This window comes from Martes martes (assembly GCF_963455335.1).
Source record: "Martes martes genome assembly, chromosome: 10".
NCBI lineage: Eukaryota > Metazoa > Chordata > Mammalia > Carnivora > Mustelidae > Martes > Martes martes.
In genome coordinates this window covers 44,154,784-44,173,616 of record NC_137898.1, presented here as the reverse complement: position 1 = coordinate 44,173,616, position 18,833 = coordinate 44,154,784, and the positions used below count along the sequence as shown (strand labels likewise).

Sequence of the window (18,833 nt, the reverse complement as noted above, 5' to 3'; positions counted from 1 at the left end):
TTATTCAAAAGAATACCTTTGAAGATATAATGGTTAATACCACTTCAGAATAATGGGATTTGCTCTAAACCCGACCCAAGGATGTTTGACACCAAGGATATCTGACAACAAACATATAATAAGAATTATGCCAATATTAATAAATTTTTTGGAAAGTATGAGTTAAATTCCACTGATCCAGTTTAATTTCTTGATTAATGAGTAGATTGTAAAGCTCTCAAATACATAATGGAGGCAAAATGCTCTGAGGTGAGAGTGGCAGGATCAGAAAGAATATTCTTAGGATTAAAAGGGCAGGGTATAAATATTTTGCTGCTTCTATCTTTGTCACGATGAATTTTCCAAGGTCTGTATACCTTCCTGTATCATAAATTACCTTTCCCTCCTATCAGATGTTTTCTCAACATTGATTCACCTTTTTGTTATATGGCGTTCCCCAAACCAGTGTCACAAACGTAAAAGCCTACAAGTGCTAGGTGCATAATATGAGTAAAGCTGGCTAAGTGGGGACTGATAAACTCAGAGTATCTGCCTTGCCCAAAGAAGGAAGCTGTTATTTTGCTGTAGCCAATCACTGCCATGTAGGAATGCAGGCTAAGGGTTGTCAGAATTCCAACATTTTCAAGCGAAGCCAGAAATTCTGATTTTTATTATGGAAACTCTCAACTTGGCAACTAATTGGGAAGTTTAAAAAACCCTCAAAGCATGCCAACAAAACCTATCTGTAGGCCTGATTCTACTCCTGGGCACTAGTTTGTGAGACTTTGTCTGAAATTTTCCTAGTTTTCTGTGATATCATACTTGAAGGAATGAAGGACTGTTCCATCTCCTTCTAACATCTAAATCTTACTGATTTCCCAAATATGGACTCACACTCCTCTTGTTGGGAGGCACTATTTTGCACCACCCTCTAGTGATTTCAGAGTTACCCCTTTAAATGTCAATTTTTAACCCCTCCTTGTGATATATCATGAACTATGCCAATAGTCTTCCCCTTCACCCTTGCCTGGTCATGCCCTTTATGACATTCCAGGCCTTACCACCCTGGAATGACAACTCATTTCTTCATACCTCTGCAATCCTTTGCATATTTCTTTGATCATCCCCCTGTGTCATGAGTCACCTCAGCCCAGGACTGCAATTTGGGATGGGAGTGGGCAGATACAATCTGTGTGGCATCACAAAAGGATGAGATTGTTTGGAAAAGAATGGGAAAAAAATGTCTGAATTAACAAAGATTTTTAAAAGAATCATAAAAGTTAGGGAAGGATGCTTAAAAATTGTGATTTAGGGGACGCCTGGGTGGCTCAGTTGGTTAAGCGGCTGCCTTCGGCTCAGGTCATGATCCCAGCGTCCTGGGATTGAGTCCCACATTAGGCTCCTTGCGCAGCGGTGAGCTTGCTTCTCCCTCTGCCTCTGCCTGCCACTCTGTCTGCCCGTGCTCTCTCTCTCTGACAAATAAATAAATAAAATCTTTAAAAAAAATGTGATTTAGATCTCTTTAGAATGAATAAAAAGTATAAGATTATTTTTCCCAGTATTTCAGGTTAACTTTTATCATGGTGAAGTGTTACAGGATTTCTTTAAAGAGACTTTGCTCTCTGGATATACTGTATTTCTTAGGTAGAGTAGTAGGTTATCTTTTTTTAACTTCATGGAAGGAAAATCCAGAGATTAGGAGTAAGATTTCTATAACTGCAGTCATTGTTAAGTCATTAAGTCTTTTTGCTGGAAGGGAAAAAGAAAAGTATGAATGTAGCCCATAATATTTATTTGATACTGTTCCTTACTGCAGTGCAGCATGGCTGAATTTTATTCTCATTAAATTTTTATAATCCATGGATTATACCTCAGAATTCTTCATACTACTTTGTATGAAATAGTTTATTCTTTCTTTGTTTTTAAGATGGTTAAGGGGGAGTAGGATTATTATTTTAAGGATATTATAAACTTTTTGGGTATAGACAGACTAATTTTTAAAAATAAGATGCTCCTGAAATTATGGTCATTGTAACATGGAACTAGATATTATGATTTATGGTTATTAGTATTTATCTCCTATGTGTTAGTCACTATAATATCAGTAAGCAGAGGATATAATTTCCATTCTATTTCTAAAGAAAAAAAGACAAAAATAAAAATCAAATCCCTTTGCCAAAACACTGAGAAAAAAACATCCATAACAACATAATGACTTAATATAATTAGGTGATTTTCCTTCCATTCATTCAACAAATATGTATTGATTGCCTGCTATGTGCATCAGACACTGTGTTCAGCTCTGGATGAACAGTGATAAACCAAATATTATCTATCCTTTCATGGATCTTATGGTCTAGTGAGAGAGAGAAAAATTACTACGGGAAGAAGTGTATATATGTGAATATCTGTATATACAAATGAATTTGTGCACATATGTGCATACATACACATACACACACATACTATCAGGGAGAATAATGGAAAAGAAGAGAGGGAAGCTATTTTAGATTGAGTGTGTGGAGTAGATTTTCTGAGACAGTGGCCCTTGAGTGCTAATAGATAAGAAAGACCTAGTCATGCAAAATGTAGGGGAAATAGTGGTCTACTGAAGTGGGTACAGTTTGGGCAAAAGCCTTAACTGGGAATGGTTTCTAAGAACAAAGAAACCAACATGGCTAGAGCATAGTGACCGAGTATAAGGTAGTGAGAAATGAGGCTGAACAGAAAGACAAGGATGTATCAGAAAGAGCCTTGACAGAGAATAAGGAGTTTGGATGAGAAGCCATTGTTTTCAAGTAGAGCAGCGCTACATTTTATTTTTTTATTTTACTTTTAAAAAGATTTATTTGTTTCTTTTTTTTTTAATTTTATTTATTTATTTGACAGAGAGAGATCACAAGTGGGCAGAGAGGCAGGCAGAGAGAGATGGAGAAGCAGGCTCCCCGCTGAGCAGAGAGCCTGGTGGTGTGCTCATCATGACCTGAGCTGAAGGTGGAGACTTTAACCCACTGAGCCATCCAGGCGCCCCTATTTGTTTCTTTTAAAGAGAGAGAGCGTGAGCGGGGTTGGGGGGGGTGAGAGGGTGGAGGGAGAGCTGAGTGCAGAGACAGACGTGGGGCCCAACCTCACGACCTGAGCAGAAACCAAGAATCAGACAAGGACACTTAATTGCTTGCACCTGGAGCATTGCTATGTTTTAAAGATCATCCCCAACTGCTGTGTGGAGAATGGATTGTAGGGGATCCGAGTGGGATCTAGTTTGAGGCTATCTGCAGTATTCCAGTGAGGAATGATGATGACTTGGACAAGGCTTGTAGCAGGAGAGAGAAAGTGGTCATGTATCCTAGAGGTAGAAACAACAGAACGTGTTGATGGATTAGGTAGGTAGTGTGAAGGGAAACTAAGAATCAGGGGTGACTCATAGGGCTTTGGCTTGAGCAACTGGGTGCATAGCTCTGGGAAGCAGATGTCAAGACAGAGCAAGGTATGCAGAAGGTTTATCAGGGAATAACACTTATGAAAAGAGGCAGAAGCAGAAATGTGAAGGGGGAGGTTGACAGCAGTGACAAACCTGATAGTCTCTGCCAGCCCAATGGGGAGCTCCTGGGCAAAGATGTGAGTTAGTGGAGTTTTACACTGGCCTAGGCCCTTGTCCTACCACCTTGCTCATTCATTGCAGCCTGGGAGCCACCTGAAGAAGGGTGTAACTTTGTCTCTAAAAGCTGAGAGGGGCCCTGAAGCAAGTAAGAGCTAGAGGCTGTCAGCTAACCACACTCCTCACAGCTGGACAGCCAGTCCTTTCTTGAAGGGGGATATTAGCAGCATATCCCTGTGTCTCCCACAGGGAACAACAGGTGGGGAAAGGTCAAAAATTTAGTTTTAAACAAGAGAGGGATGAAGTTAGTTAATTATAACAATTGAGTCATCAAATACTTATTGGGTTTCTGTAACAGGCCATTCAGATAGAAATACTATGCACAGAGGCGCCTGGGAGGCTCAGTTGGTTAAGCATCTGCCTTCCGCTCAGGTCACGATTCCAGGACTCTGGGATAGAGCCCTGAGTCAGCCTCCCACTCAGCAGGGAGTCTGCTTCTCCCTCTGCCCCACCTCCCCACTCATGCTCTTTCTTTTTCGCAAATAAATAAATAAAACCTAAAAATAAATAAATTAATTAATTAAAAAAAGAAAGAAAGGAAGGAAGGAAAGGGATACCATGCACACAGTTGCAGGCAGTCCAGATTTCAAAAGAGATGTTTGGGCTGGAGATATGGAGAACTAGTACACGTATGACTGGCTGGGATCACCCAATAAGACAAAATGATTTTTAACTCTGAGAGGTATCATTTTTCTGGAGACTGCTTGGAGGCAATTTGGTTGTCATATTGACGAGAGGGACAAGGAGGTAGGGTCCAGGGATGTAAAACATCCTGAAATGCATGGGAAATCCTGCTCAGTGAAGAAGTGTTCAACACAAAAAGCCAATAGTGCCCTTGTGGAAAAACTGGCTGTAGACAGAGAAGCGGTTCCAGAACCAACCCCTGGGACATTCCAAATTTTAGAAGCTGTGTAATGGAGAAAAATGTCTCAAAGGAGACTGAAAAAGAATATCCAGAAAGGTAGAAAGAGAAGTAGGACAGAATGGTGTCAGATGCCAAGAGTGCAAAGTGCTTCAAGGAGAGAGAAGTTCGAAGCAAAAAATTCTGCTAATAGTTGAATAAGATGAGGACAAAACTTGTCCATTCACAGGTGAGCTTAATAAGAGCAATCTCAGAGGAGTGGAGGAGATGGAAGCCAGACTGGCATAAGCTGAGAATAAACGGGAGGGGAGCAGGTAGAGAAAGGAATTTTTAAAGGAATTTGCACACATGATAACTTGAGGAACAAGTTATAGGGTGATTTGGAATCAAGGTAAGGGTTTTAGTTCAAATAGTTTATTATGAAAGTTTTTAAACAGAAAAATTGAACAAATTTCACAGTAAATATCACTAAATTCTACAATAACAATGTTATTCTATTTGTTTTATCACATCTTTTTATTTATCTGTAGGAAAGGGATTTTTATTTTTATTTATTTTATTTATTTGACAGAGAGAAAGATCACAAGCAGGCAGAGAGGCAGGTAGAGAGAGACGGGGAAGCAGGCTCCCTGCTAAGCAGAGCCCGACACAGGGCTCCATCCCAGGACCCTGAGATCATGACCTGAGCCGAAGGCAGAGGCTCAACCCACTGAGCCACCCAGGCACCCCTGTAGGGAAGGGATTTTTAAAGATGGAAAATACTCCTAGAGCATGTTTGTATGCCTAGAGTGTGATAGCTAGGGGAGATTAATGATACAGGGAAGACAAGGGATGGCCATGTGAGAAAAATGAAGTCCTTGAGAACTGAGAGGAATGGATTCAGGTAAAGGGACTGCCTTTCATTGTTACAGGAAGAAAGAAAGAGGAAATGGTTACAGAATCATGTAGGTTTGTGGATTTGATAGTATGAAAACGTGACAGATGCTACACTGTTGCCCAACTAATAGCTTGGACCTTCTTCTCTTGCTAACAGAACCTAAAATTTGGCACCACTGGCCCAGACCAAGCGAGTTAATAGTGATTGGTCTCAGTCGACTACTGCATGCCCCTTTGCCAGATACTAAATTTCCCATCATATCTTGCAGCTAAGAGAAAGGCCATAGAACCTATTTCTGGTCAATGGAATTGAAGGGTTGTTTGCTGAGGGGGCTTCCATGAAAGCTTTTCCTTTGCCGAGAAGAGGGGAGGGAACTTCTCACATAAAAGGTCCTTTTTCTGCCTTTATCCACCTCCTGTTTTTTTTATTTTTGAATGTGGTCAAGTTCATGATGTGGGGACTATGATAGCCATTTTTCAACTTTCAATAAACTTGAAGATGAAAAACCGGAGCTGAGAGAAGGCAGGAGGTAGGCAATATGACGATACTGTTTAGCAGCTGAACCAATGCAAGACATTATCTCCTCCAGACTTTTTTTTTTTTTTAAGATTTTATTTATTTATTTGACAGGCAGAGATCACAAGTAGGCAGAGAGGCAGGCAGAGAGAGATGGAGAAGCAGGCTCCCCGCTGAGCAGAGACCCCCCCCCCCGATGTGGGACTCGATCCCGGGACCCTGGGATCATGACCTGAGCCGAAGGCAGAGGCTTTAACCCACTGAGCCACCCAGGTGCCCCAGACTTATTTTTATCATGGAAAACTGAACTCCAATTCATTGAAGCTGTAGTCAGGTTATAACCTGACTATACTATACTATACTATATACTATATATATATATATATATACTATATATATATATAGTATATATATATATATATACTATACTATACTATAGTATACTATACTATACGTAACCTGTAGTCAGGTTACGTCACTTTAGCTGAATATAGATACAGAATCTGAGAGAAGTACAGTGGCCATACCTTTTTTCTCCTGAATACCTCTTTCTGTTTTGATCCTGGTTACAGACTCTATTCCCAGGCCACAGGAATAAATACCTGATCTAAACAGAACTTGGATTCTTTCTGCTGAAAATTTTAAACTTAATTAGGAATATCCAAAGGAAGAAGGAAATAATCTATTATCCTTTCTAGAAGGGAAGGCCCAAGATCTCTTGCCCCTGGGATTGTTTCCCTGCTTAGTCTGTCTACGAGTTACTCAATTATCCTCTCAATAAATCCCCCTTTTCTTTTTTTTTAAGATTTTATTTATTTATTTGACAGACAGAGATCACAAGTAGATGGAGAGGCAGGCAGAGAGAGAGGAGGAAGCAGGCTCCCCGCTGAGCAGAGAGCCCAATACAGGGCTCGATCCCAGGACCCTGGGATCACAACCTAAGCCGAAGGCAGAGGCTTAACCTACTGAGCCACCCAAGCGCTCCAAATCCCCCTTTTCTTAAAGTTAGCTAGAATTGGTTTCTGCTGCTTTAAACCAATGATTCTCAACCAGGGAGATTTTGCCTCTTAATGAATATCTGGCAATGTCTGGATATATTTTTGGTTGACACAACTGAAGGTGGGTAATTTTCGCATCTGGGGTGTAGACACCAGGGATGCTGGTAACATCTGTAATGAGATTGAGCCCCAGATCAGGCTCCCTCCTCAGTGGGAAGCCTGCTTTTCTCTCACTCTGCCCTCCCCCTCCCGCTCATGCTCTCTCTCTCACTCTCTCTCAAATAGATAAATAAAATATTTTTAAAAATTTAAGGAACAAAATAAAAAACAAACTTATAGAACAAATTGGTGGTTGCCAGATTCAGGAGATGGGGAGTGGGTGAAATAGGTGAAAGTGGTCAAAATGTACATACTTCCAGTTGTCAAATAAATCAATCCTGGGGATGTAAAGTATAGCTTGGTGACCATAGTTAAAAAGTCCTGTATTGCATTTTTGGAAGTTGCTACAGAGTAAATTTTTCTTTTAAGGTTTATTTATTTTAGAGAGAGAGAGAGAGAGAGCGAGCATGTGGGCCTGATGGAAAGCTGTGGAGAGAGGGAAAGGGAGAGAATCTCAAGCAGACTTCCTACTGAGTGAGGAGCTCCATCCCATTACCCTAAGTGGAATGTCCTGAGTGGAAATCGAGAATCAGATGCTTAACTGACTGAGCCACCCAGCTGCTCCACTTAAGAGAATAAATCCTAAAAAAGTCTCATCATAAGAAAACAAATTTGTAATTATGTGTGATGATGGATGTTAACTAGAGTTATTGTGGTGGTCATTTCACAATATACACATAGTGAATATATAATTTTGAAACATTATGTTGTACACCTGAAATTAATATGTTATTTGTCAATTATACTTCAATAAAGAAAAAAAGGGAAAAAAACCCTGATGAAATCAAGTTGATCTAGAGATAACTCACATCCCCTAGAGCTTGTTAGAAATGCAGAATCTTGGGCCTCATTGTAGATCTGCTGAATATGAATATGCATTTTAAGAACATCTGTGTGCACATTTAGGTCTGAGAAGCAATGGGTTAGAGGATTTGATGAAGGTGAAAGTTTTTGCACTGGGGATGCTGAAAAGATGCTTCTGGCAGAATTTTCTAAGTCAGAGGTTAGCAAAAAAAAGAAAATGTTTTTTTCTGTAAAGAGCTAGGTAGTAAATACTTTTAGCTTTGAGGGCCAAACAGTCTCTGTTACAACCACTGAACACTGCCATTGTAGTACAACAGCAACCAGGGACAATATATAAACAAATGAGTATGACTGTTGAGTATGGCAATGTTCCAATAAAATTATTTGCAAAAACAGGCAGTTGGTTGATTTGGTCCAAGGGCCATAGTTTGCTGACCCCTGATCTAGACCTTAGTGAAATGAGTAATTCTTGGCTCCCATGTAGAGTGTACTGTTGAGTTTTCCTGTTCTGATTACTTACTGTCTCTTGTCAGTAGATACTCCTGCCTCCCTCTCTCCTCTTCTGAAGACAATGAAGAACTTGGCCAGTTGATGTTCTGTGAGATCCTAGAAGTGAGAAGGGGGGAGAACTGAGGTATTAGGAAGCCATAATCTCCTTGATATCATTTTTTTCTGTCCAAAGTATCAAGAGATGTAATATGGGGCAAGCTTCACATCAGCTATTTCTTTGGAGTTGTTTCCTTTTTATTTTCTTGGCTTCTAGTAAACTCATTTTGAACTTCTCTGAGCCAAGGGAAATCAAGAAAAGATATTTTATCCTTGCATAGACCGGGTTGAGCAATAGCCCCTTGATGGCAGTGGCAGTGGTAATCAGAGAGAGATTCAAGGTAACAGGCTGATGGCTGGGGATAGTGGAGGGGAAGAGAAATATCTATTGAGCATCTCTTCCCTAACGCTTTACATCATTTGAATCCTTACAGTAAGTCCAGTATTATGACCCCAGGATACAGATGGAGAAACTGAAACTAATATTTTATCAAACATTAATATAGCAATTACTGTATGCCACATACTGCCCTGCTCTACAAATATAAACTCATTTAATCCTCAGAACTCTATGAGGGGAAATATTCTTGCCTCCATGTTAGAAATGGGGAAACTATGCTATGGAGACAGGTTAAATAACTTGCTAGAGGAAACTCAGTTAATAAAGTAGAACTGGGTTTTCAATCCAGAGAGAACAGGATCTTGTTCTGACTCCAAAACTTTGTTTTCTTCCCTTGTACAATGTAGTAATAGTATGTTCTCCAGTCCTCCTCCCCATCAGATTTTCCATCAATGCTAGCCCCCCTCCAAGTTTGGGGTTACCTATTTAGTAACATTTCCTCATTAGTCCCTCAGGTCACAGCATGTTTCCAGGGGTCATTATCAACAATTTTTCTCTACCACAAAACAATCTTTATTAGTATAAGAGATGCCTGTTGCCTGCTTTATATGAGCATGACACTGAAATATTTTTCTCAGCAATTTCTACTAACCCTGGATCTTGCTGTTTAATTTTCATTTGCCCTGTCTTGTTTTCTCTTTTTTGTTCATGCCAGAATATCGCTGAGAATAATGCTGACATCTCAGTCACCACGCTAGTGTACATTAACCTTTTCCTCTTATTTTATTATTGGACTAATCCAATTTTCTTATTTTCCATTATTCACCTCTGTTGGATTACTATAAATAATCTAGATACATTATTACCAGATCTTTCAGAGTGTCTCCTGAAAGGTTCTATCCCAAATCTTACTGCCTGCATCAGGCACTATGTGTTTGGCCCTCTGGTAGATAATGGGTAATACAAATGTGGATGATGGGGATGCCTGGGTGGCTCAATTGGTTAAGCATCGGCTTTTGGCTCAGGGCATGATTTCAGGTCCTGGGATCCAGTGCTGCATTCCACATCTGGCTCTTCCTCAGTGGGAAGCCTGCTTCTCCCTCTGCCTGCCACCCACCCTGCTTGCGCTCTCTGACAAATAAATAAATAAAATCTTAAAAAAAATGTGGAAGATGTATTTACAGTTTAGTGATTTCCACTAAATGTGGTATGGCCTCCTGATCTGACACTAATATTGATTACTAATGATACATAACCAATGTACAATATTTCCCCATGTTTTTCAAGTTGAAATTCAGTGCTCCTATACCATCACCTCCTGAATATTCTTTCTTACTCTAGTGCCTTGCTCTCCAGTCTGTCCATCGGAGCAGAACATGATTATTTTCCTTACCTTTGGCTCTGCTATTAAACCTTCATTAGAGGCAGAATCACAATGTTCTAACACTTCGATAATGATAAGGGAGATAGTTTAAGCTTTGAATTTTAAAAAAGTGGACAAGTGTTTCTAACTGAACCTTAAAAAGGTTTGAGGCACTGTTCTAAGTTTGTCCATGAGAAGTGCCTAAGAGCAAAGTTTGCTGGTCTTGCAGTCCACCACTTGAATTATAGTTCTAGCTCAGCCACTAAAGTAAGAATGGCTAACATTTATTGAGCACTTAGTGTGTGCCAGTCACTTTTCTACTAACCATTACGCTGTGAGGAAGAGGGTATAAGTATTACCCCTTTTTACAGACAAGGAAACCGAGACACAAAGCGCTTAAGTAACTTGGAGTTGGTACGTAAGCTGAATCCGGTTTTGCAACCTAGGCAATCTGGCTCCAAACTGGTGCAGTTAGTTCCTACCCGCCTTTATTCCCTGGTAAATAGAATCAGCCATGATTAACATACATGCAGCAGGTTCTGCACTGGTTTTCTGCAGTTCTACTCACTTAATCTCCACGAACAACCCTGAAGTAGAGATCGTTTTTTACAAGCTAGGAAACTAAGGCCCAGAGCGGTAACTATTATTTGGCAGACATGCTTGGAGATCAGCCTCGAGGCTCCAAAAGCTTCTCCAACCCTCGAACCACGTAGATCTTTGAGCCTGTTTTCCCACCTTTAAAGTGAGGGGAAGTGGAGTAATGCCTCAGTTAAACGAGGGAAGGCTGTAGAGAGGTATGTGCGCACAAGGGTGAGAGAGAAGGGGTGGTAAAAAGCAATCAAGCTCGGGGGCCGAGGGCTCAGCATGCATGATCGGGGCTTGGTGCGGATACGAGAAAAATTCCCGCCAAGGAGGAGGCTAGGAGGGGGGGGGGTTGGTGTCACCCGGAGCGAGGCCTTTAGGCGAAAATGGGGCCTGACAGCCTATCTCTGCCGGGTCAAGCGCTGCCGGCGCTTCCAGCCGCCAAAGGGGAGGGGATCTCTGGGGCTTTGTCCCGATCCCGGGACAGCACCTCACCCGCCCAAATCCTGCTTCGCAAGATTCTCCATGGAAGCTAGAGAAGGAAGGGGCGCGGCTTCCCCTCCCGCGTCGCAGAGCGCCACGTCCCTCTTGGCTTAAGCTCCCCAGGTTCCTCCGCGTTCCTCTTCCACGCCATCCGCGTCTCACCCCGCGGGGGCGCGGCCTCGTCTCCGCCCCTGCCAATCGGGAAGGTCCGTGACCCCAATCGGACCAATCAGGGGCTGCCAGGGGGGCGGGGGCTGTCGCCAAGGCAGCGAAGAGGCGGGAGCGTGCGGTCAGCGGAGGTACAGAGAGAAACCGCGGGCGGGGGGCTGGAGAGACAGGTTTGTGTGTTGCGTGCATTCAGCAGGCGGAGCCTCGAGCGCCGAGACCCGGCTGGGTAAGGTCGGAGGCCGGAGGTGGGTGCGGATCAGCGCGGGGGGAGGCTGGACCGGGTCCTGAGAGAGGGCTCAGGGCTTCGGCTGCCCTACCCTGCAGTGAGAATGGCGGGGGGAACCGCACAGCGGGCGGTACCGACGAGGGGTGCTTCCAGTTGCAGCCCGAGGTGTGGGGTCCCTTTTCCCACTCCACTCGCCTCAGGGCACCCAAGCTTTCTTTGGGGTAGATGAAGGTGGTAGGCTCATGGCGGGCAGCAGGCGTGGGTGAGTGCAGGACCGAGACCCCGACAGGGTCCAGCCTCGCTTTGGCAGGTCGCTGGGCGAGGGAGGCGCCCACTGAGAAGCGGGGTGTACCCACCAGTTCCCTGCCGATGCACATCGCCCCTGGCGCGGTCAAGCGAAACTAGGCCGGCCAGTCCTGCTCTCCTGCCTGTCTGTTAACCCCGCAAACCTTGACACTTACAGAAAGTTCGTGTCAGCTGTGGTATTGTTTTCCCTTAAGTGAGAAATCGCTGTGAGATGAGCTCTTTCTGTTTCGGAGGTAGTACTTCCACTTCCTTGTTGCGCTTACTAAATGGTAACTCTGTGAATAAATGTAGTTATTGTTGTGGTCGGTGCTGGCAAAGGGTCTTGGTTGGCAATTATTTTACAATATCCAGATTTTTTTGGGGGGGGGAGGGGGTAAGATTTTATTTGTCAGAGAGCCCAAGCAGGGGAAGCAGAAGGCAAAGGGAGAGGGAGAAGCAGGCTCCCCGCTGAGCAGAGAGCTGGACACAAGGACATAGGGCTCCATCCTGGGACTCTGGGATCGTGACCTGAGCAGAAGGCAGTCGCTTAACGGACTGAGCAACCCAGGCGTCCTACAATATCCAGATGTTTTATAATATCGAGACAGAGACAGGAGCAGGGAGAGAGGGAGAGAAAGAAGGAGGGAGAAAATATGAACATGACCCTTGAGTCATTATTCTGAAATCTGGGAGAGGCAACCTCTTGAGATTCTCAGAGTGTCCACTAAACTCTTAAATTGGATAATGTACTGAATAAGTAAGTGCTCCCATCTAAGCCTTTTATTGAGGCTATTAAATCCATGGATGAATATGAACATCAAACCACCTATTATTATCTTGGCTAAAAAGGGGGAAAGGGGAAAGAAGGAGGATAAACGCAGATATTTCTCTCTCTCTCTCTTTTTTTATTTTATTTTATTTATTTATTTGAGAGAGAGTGAGCAGGAGTAGGGGTTGGTAGGCAGAGGGAGGGGGAGAAACAGGCTGTCCCCTGAGCAGGGATCGCTATGTGGGACTGGATCCCAGGACACTGGGATCATGACCTAAGCTGAAGGCAGATGCTTAACCAACTGAGCCACCCAGGTACCCCTAAATGCAAATATTTCTGATAGTCAATTCTGTCTGAAGGAGATTCTGGACTTTCTCTAAAGAATTGGAAAAAAAAAAGTGCTGAGACAGTTGCTTTAAAGAATTTATTAAAAGTACTATGGTTAAAAAAATAGCATGGTTAATAGATTTGGATCTGATATGCAAATATTTCTGATAGTTTTGTTTGAAGGAGATTCCGGACTTGTCCTGTAAGAATTGAAAGAATTGAGGAGACATTTGCTTTAAGGAATTTGTTAAAAATAGTATGACTAGAGGTATAATAGATCTGGATCCTATAACCTGTAGCTCCTTTCATGATTTATTTACATTTTTGTTTCTTACGGCCTTCCCTGGTGAATTCTGTTGAATAGTCCGGCAATATCCAGATTCTTGCATCTTGTCCCTGACAGAAATTACCTCAGGATTCAACTTCATTGAAGCTGAATACGGGTTCTTGTTTCATAAAACTCGACCAGCAAGTTCAACAAATGCTGAACAAACAAATGTCTCAACAAATGTTCCTCAGTAAATAGGGCCCCAAAATTTAAAAAATTGATATTTAGAATGAGAAATCTCAAATACTATTACTCTTGTGATTGGGGTAGACATGGAAACTACTGTTTCTCATCTAGTTCTCTAAACTTTCCATGATCCAGTCTAATTTTCTAGTGAAAAATTCATTTCTGCCTCCTGGTGGTTACTAGTGCTGTTCTCTTCCAGCAATCTTAATATACCCACCTTGCCATGGCTGAAGTCCCTGCTCTGTTCACCTTAATCTGCCGATTGGTACTTACTGTTCAACTTTTGCCAAACTGGTCTGTGCCCTGTAAATACCCGTTGAAATGAAATGCACAGTGAAAACAATGAAGGTACCTTTCAAACCTCTAGTTGTTCATCACGGTTGCTTATATAGACTACAGTAACATGATCAGTACCAGTGTCTTTTTGTTTGGAGTTATGTTGTGTATCTCTCTATATAAATTCAATTAATTTTGTTACTTAGAATAAGATTTAAGTTGCTTTCCACTTTCTAAGGCCTTTTTGATGAATGAGCAAAATATGCTTTTAAGTATTGGGTAGCTGGAGGAATCAAGTATAGGATTTTAAAGTGCATTGAAAGTAATCCTTGAGTAGATAAACTTTTAAGTATTGTGAGTAATTGAGTTGACTGTATTTGGTATGATAGATGATTAACTTTTTCTAAATATCTGAAGGTCTGGAAAGGGGAAATTTGTCATTTTTATGTTGGATATGTGCAATTAGCTTACAGACTTAAAAAAAAAAAACAGGCTCCTAACATTTCAAATGATTTAAGGAAAAAATCTCAATCACTTATTGATTTTCAATCCAGAGTTAAAAAAAAAACATGAAGTGGCGAAAATTATTCTTGATTAGAATTTGATGGCCAGATTCCAATCCTATCTCTGTCAAAGAGTTTTGGCCACTCCAGTTAGCTTCCTTATGCTTTATAACCTTTTATAAAAGTTGGGTCTGAACCAAACCTTACCTCTGAGATCATTTCTGGTCCCAGAATTCTGTGTTAAAAATTTTAAAGCAACCTAGTGGAAATTGAGATAGCAGTTGCATGCTTTGTTTTTGGCAGAGCTTTAAAAAAATTTTTTTTTCAATTGTTTTTTTAAAATTTGGCAGAGCTTTTTGGCATATTGTATTTTAGTTATCCAAAGTACAGTATATATGCATAATGGAGACATTGTAATTTTAGTAAATTTGTTTATTGAGTGATATAGATGAGAAACAGTATCTGCTTTCATTAAGTTAGCCTATTACCAAGGATACTGTAACCAATTAAGATCGGGGGTGGGGAGGAGGTGTCCTTTTCTACAGATATGAGCATCAGAGACATTAATATCTATACTAATGTCTTGATACATGGAAGTGTTGGAGTCCAGCTAAGCTGGTCATACATTTAATGCTTTTATTTTGAATCTCGCTTTCCTGTGGATGCTCATTTAATTTTTTTTTTTAAATTAAGTAATCTCTGTGCTCTAGGTGGGGCTCGAGCTCACAACCCCAAGATAAAGAGTTGCATGCTCCACCGACTAAGTCAGCCAGGCACCTCAGTATCTATACTAATGTCTCAATACTTGGAAGGGTTAGAGTCCTGCTCAGCTGATCATACATCTGATACTTTACTTTGAAGCTTGCTTTCCTGTGGATTCTCATTTTTAAAGGGAAAAATGGAGTTGGGTATCAGGGTTCTGGTCTCTCTCATCACTGCTGCCATTGAGAAACTCAGAAGCCGTTTATTTTTCTCCACCCCACTCCCTTTCACTGTTAGAATTAAGACATTGACAGCAAGAGGAAGCAACCAAGGTTTCCTGGCTAAGAGCAGTGCCTTGGAGAGAGAAACCTGGGACTCTTGTTTTAATCCCAGGGAGGAAGAGAGTGTATTCCTCTTTGTCGGTTGTATTCTTTTCATTGGTCTGCAGCTGGATCAGGACTTTGGCTACGGCAGTCCTCAGGGGAGAGTTCTAATGCAGCCTTTCCAAAAATGACATTTAAAGGTTGTATGTCAAGCTGGTATATTGCTTTTTAGGTTCTATAACTTTGTGTGTTTACAGAACAGATTTTTATTACTTTATATAGCTGTTTCATTTCAAGACATGAAGGGCTTTAATATTTACTGAGCATTTATGATTGCCATGCATTGTGGTAATTACCATATATTCATTCTTACTTTCAGCCAATCAAAAACTTAGGAAGAAGTATTAGTTCAGTTTATAGGTAGGAAAATTGAGAACCAGAGAGGCAAACAGCTTGCCAGTAAATGGGAGTGATAAGGATTGAATCTGTTGTTTATTTTTGACTATGCTGTGTTAATAAAAGTCAACATGCCTTTTTGACATACGATGTGTATGATCACTCTCCTGCTTAGATGATTTTATTTTTAATATACCATAAAAAGAAATATATGTGTTCTTAAAATCTGAAGATATTTTATTTGCTTATTTTCTTTGTAAACTGCTTAGAAATAATTCCTTTTGTTCACCAGTGAGTTTGCACATGAGCCAACTGCCTTGTATTTGACAATTGGATTTCAAAAAAGAAAATCTGAGCTATTTTGCTTTATTACTGATCTCTGTGACTGAGACTCGGGCCAAGATTAATTTTTTAAAGTGATGGTAAGAGTAAAGAAAGATTCTAGTTAAGGATTTTAAGAGAAATTTCAGTTAAGGATCTAATGAGAAAACTTACCCTATATCTTGAAGTCTCGTTGCTGAGGAAAATAAGCTTTTAGTCTGAATTCTTATTTACAAGGGGACTGATACAGTAAAGCCAGCATCATAAACCGAAATCTTTGTTTATTGTGGTCTTTGATTCTGTTTAATATTTCTCTCTTCCCTCTCCACTGGATTTTGATATAATTTAGTCTCCTTCCACATAATAAAAATTTGGTACTTTTACTATTTATAGGATGTGACAAATATATATACTATCATATGCTGTTACCACTATAATAAGGCCAAAATTTATATTTAATCTGTTTTTATCTCATTTTTTATATTTAGAACTTGCTGAGTCAGATTTTAGTGAAAAAGCATTGACCTAGGAGTCAAGACCCACCTCTTCACTAATCTGATATTGTGCAAGTCATCTTACCTCTCTGCATCTCAGTTGCCTGATCTGTAAAAAACGAGATAAAAATTCTTTACCTATCTGAAGGTAAGTGATCAGTTAAGAAAGCAAAAAAAAAATACAGATGTAATGGTGGCTTAAACATACAATGTTTATTTTCTCATGTAAAATAATTTTTTTTTTAAAGATTTTATTTATTTATTTGAGAATGAGAGAGAAAGTAGGGGAGAGAGGGTGAGGGGCAGAAGGGGAAGCAGACTCCCACTGAGCAGGGAGCCCACTGTGGGGCTCAGTCCTGGGACTCTAGGATCATGACCTGAGCCGAAGGCAGAGGCTTGACCAACTGAGCCACCCAGGTGTCCCTCATGTAAAATAATTCTTGAATTATGTTGTCTGGGTCAGGTATAGTAGCTTCATAAAGTTATCAGGGACCTAAACTTTTCCCTGTTCTTTGATCTGCCATCTCTAAGGTTTGGCACTGGTCCTTGTAGTCCAAGATAGCTGCCAGAATTCTAATCATCACAGCCAGGTTCCAGGCAGGAAGGCAAAGACAAAGATGGTTCCTTTTCCTTTAAAGAGACTTCCCAAACCAAAACTGAGGTTACCAGGGAAGTAGGGAAATGTAGCTGGACGCTGAGCTGCCCTGAATAAAACTGGGCTTTTGTTACTGAGGAGGAAGGGAGGATCTGGATATTGACAGGCAAATAGGAGTCTCTGCCATACTCTTTTTCTCTTTCATCTCTGAGATCTGTAAGCTATGATAATCACTCATAGAAACTTCGGTAATTGCCACAGAAGACCTTTGTTTGATCATTGTCTTCAAAATGAAAAACTTTCATAAATTGTGTTTCTTTTTTTACTTTTATCCTGTGATTCATTATAGAAGCTTTCCTGTCTTATTGAGTATTTGTTCTGGTTATTACTTTTATTTTTATTATTGAAATATAATTGAAAATGTTATTAGTTGCGGGTATATAATATATCGATTGATCAGTTCTACACATTACCCAGTGCTCACTCCAATAAGTGTACTTACTGTCTATCACCATACAAAGTTATTACACTGTTACTGACTATATTCCCTGTCCTGCAATTTTCATCACTATGATTATTTATTTTACAACTAGAAGTTTGTATCTCCTAATTTCTTTCACCTATTTTACCCATCCTTCCACTTCTGTTCCATTTGGCAACCGCTAGTTTGTTCTCTGGATTTATGGATCTGTTTTTGTTTGTTTGTTTTTTAGATTCCACATATAAGTGAAATCATATGGGATATGACTTTCTTCACCTGATTTATCTCACTTAGCATAATACCCTCTAGGTATATCCATGTTGTTGGAAATGACAAGATTTTGTTCTTTTTTATGGCTGAGTAACATTCCGGTATATATACCACATTTCCTTTATCCATTCACCTGTTAGTGGACACTGAGGCTGCTTCCATGTCTTCACTGTTGTAAATAATGCTGCAGTAAACAGGGGTGCATATATTTTTTTCAGATTAGTGTTTTTATTTTCTTTGAGCCCATTAATGGAAGTACAGGGTCATGTGGTATTTCATTTTTAATTTTTCTAATTTAATTTTTTGAAGAAACTTCATGCTGTTTTTCTAGCGATTGTACCCATTTACATTCCAACCAACAGTGCACAAGAGATCCCTTTTCTCTCCATTTTGGTCAGCACTTGTTGTTTCTTAACTTACTGATACTAGCCATTCTGATAGGTGTAAGGTGATATCTCAGTATGGTCTTGATTTGTATTTCCCTGGTGATGAATGATGTTGAGCATCTTTTCAGTTGTCTGTTGGCCATCTGTCTGTCTTCTTTGGAAAAATATCTGCTCAAGTCCTGTGCCCTTTTTAAAATCAGATTTGTTTTTTTACTCTCAAGTTGTATGAGTTCTTTATATATTTTGGATATTAACTCCTTATTAGATATATACGATTTGCAAATATCTTCTTCCATTCGGTAGATTGCCTTTTTATTTTGTTGACGGATTCCTTTACTGTGCAAAAGCTTTTTAATTTGATGTAGTCCAAATAGTTTATTTTTGCTTTTGTTTCCCTTGCCAAAGGAGACATATCTAGAAAATATTGCTACCGCTGATGTCAAAGAACAGTGTGCCTGTTTTTTTTTTTTCCCTAGGAATTTTTATGGTTTTAGATTTCACATATAGATCTTTAATCCATTTCGAATTTATTTTTGCGTGTGCCATAAGAAAATGGCCTAGTTTCATTCATTTGCATGTAGCTGTCCAGTTTTACCAAAGCCATTTATTGAGGAGACTATCTTTTCCCCA

The 18,833-nt window shown here is 40.5% G+C and overlaps 1 protein-coding gene and 1 long non-coding RNA gene across 8 annotated transcripts in view; one reads left to right on the top strand and one right to left on the bottom strand.

Annotated features, from left to right (window-relative positions):
• Positions 1–11,342, bottom strand: part of LOC308350311 — a 42,704-nt gene extending 31,362 nt beyond the window's left edge. Inside the window, exons 1-2 of one of the 2 annotated variants that reach the window (XR_013967513.1) lie at positions 11,180–11,342; positions 8,374–8,459 (exon numbers count right to left, since the gene is read on the bottom strand). This is a non-coding gene — a long non-coding RNA (uncharacterized lncRNA). The remainder of the gene's footprint in view (positions 1–8,373; positions 8,460–11,179) is intronic. The other variant, XR_013967514.1, reaches the window with a different exon arrangement.
• Positions 11,343–11,411: 69 nt separating this feature from the next.
• Positions 11,412–18,833, top strand: part of NUCB2 (nucleobindin 2) — a 49,752-nt gene continuing 42,330 nt past the window's right edge. Inside the window, exons 1-3 of one of the 6 annotated variants that reach the window (XM_080815465.1) lie at positions 11,420–11,580; positions 13,656–13,804; positions 16,466–16,619. The gene's annotated coding sequence lies outside the window, so the exon portion shown is untranslated. Of the gene's footprint in view, positions 11,581–13,655; positions 13,805–16,465; positions 16,620–18,833 lie in introns of all 6 variants that reach the window. The other 5 variants (XM_080815463.1, XM_080815462.1, XM_080815466.1 and 2 more) reach the window with 5 other exon arrangements.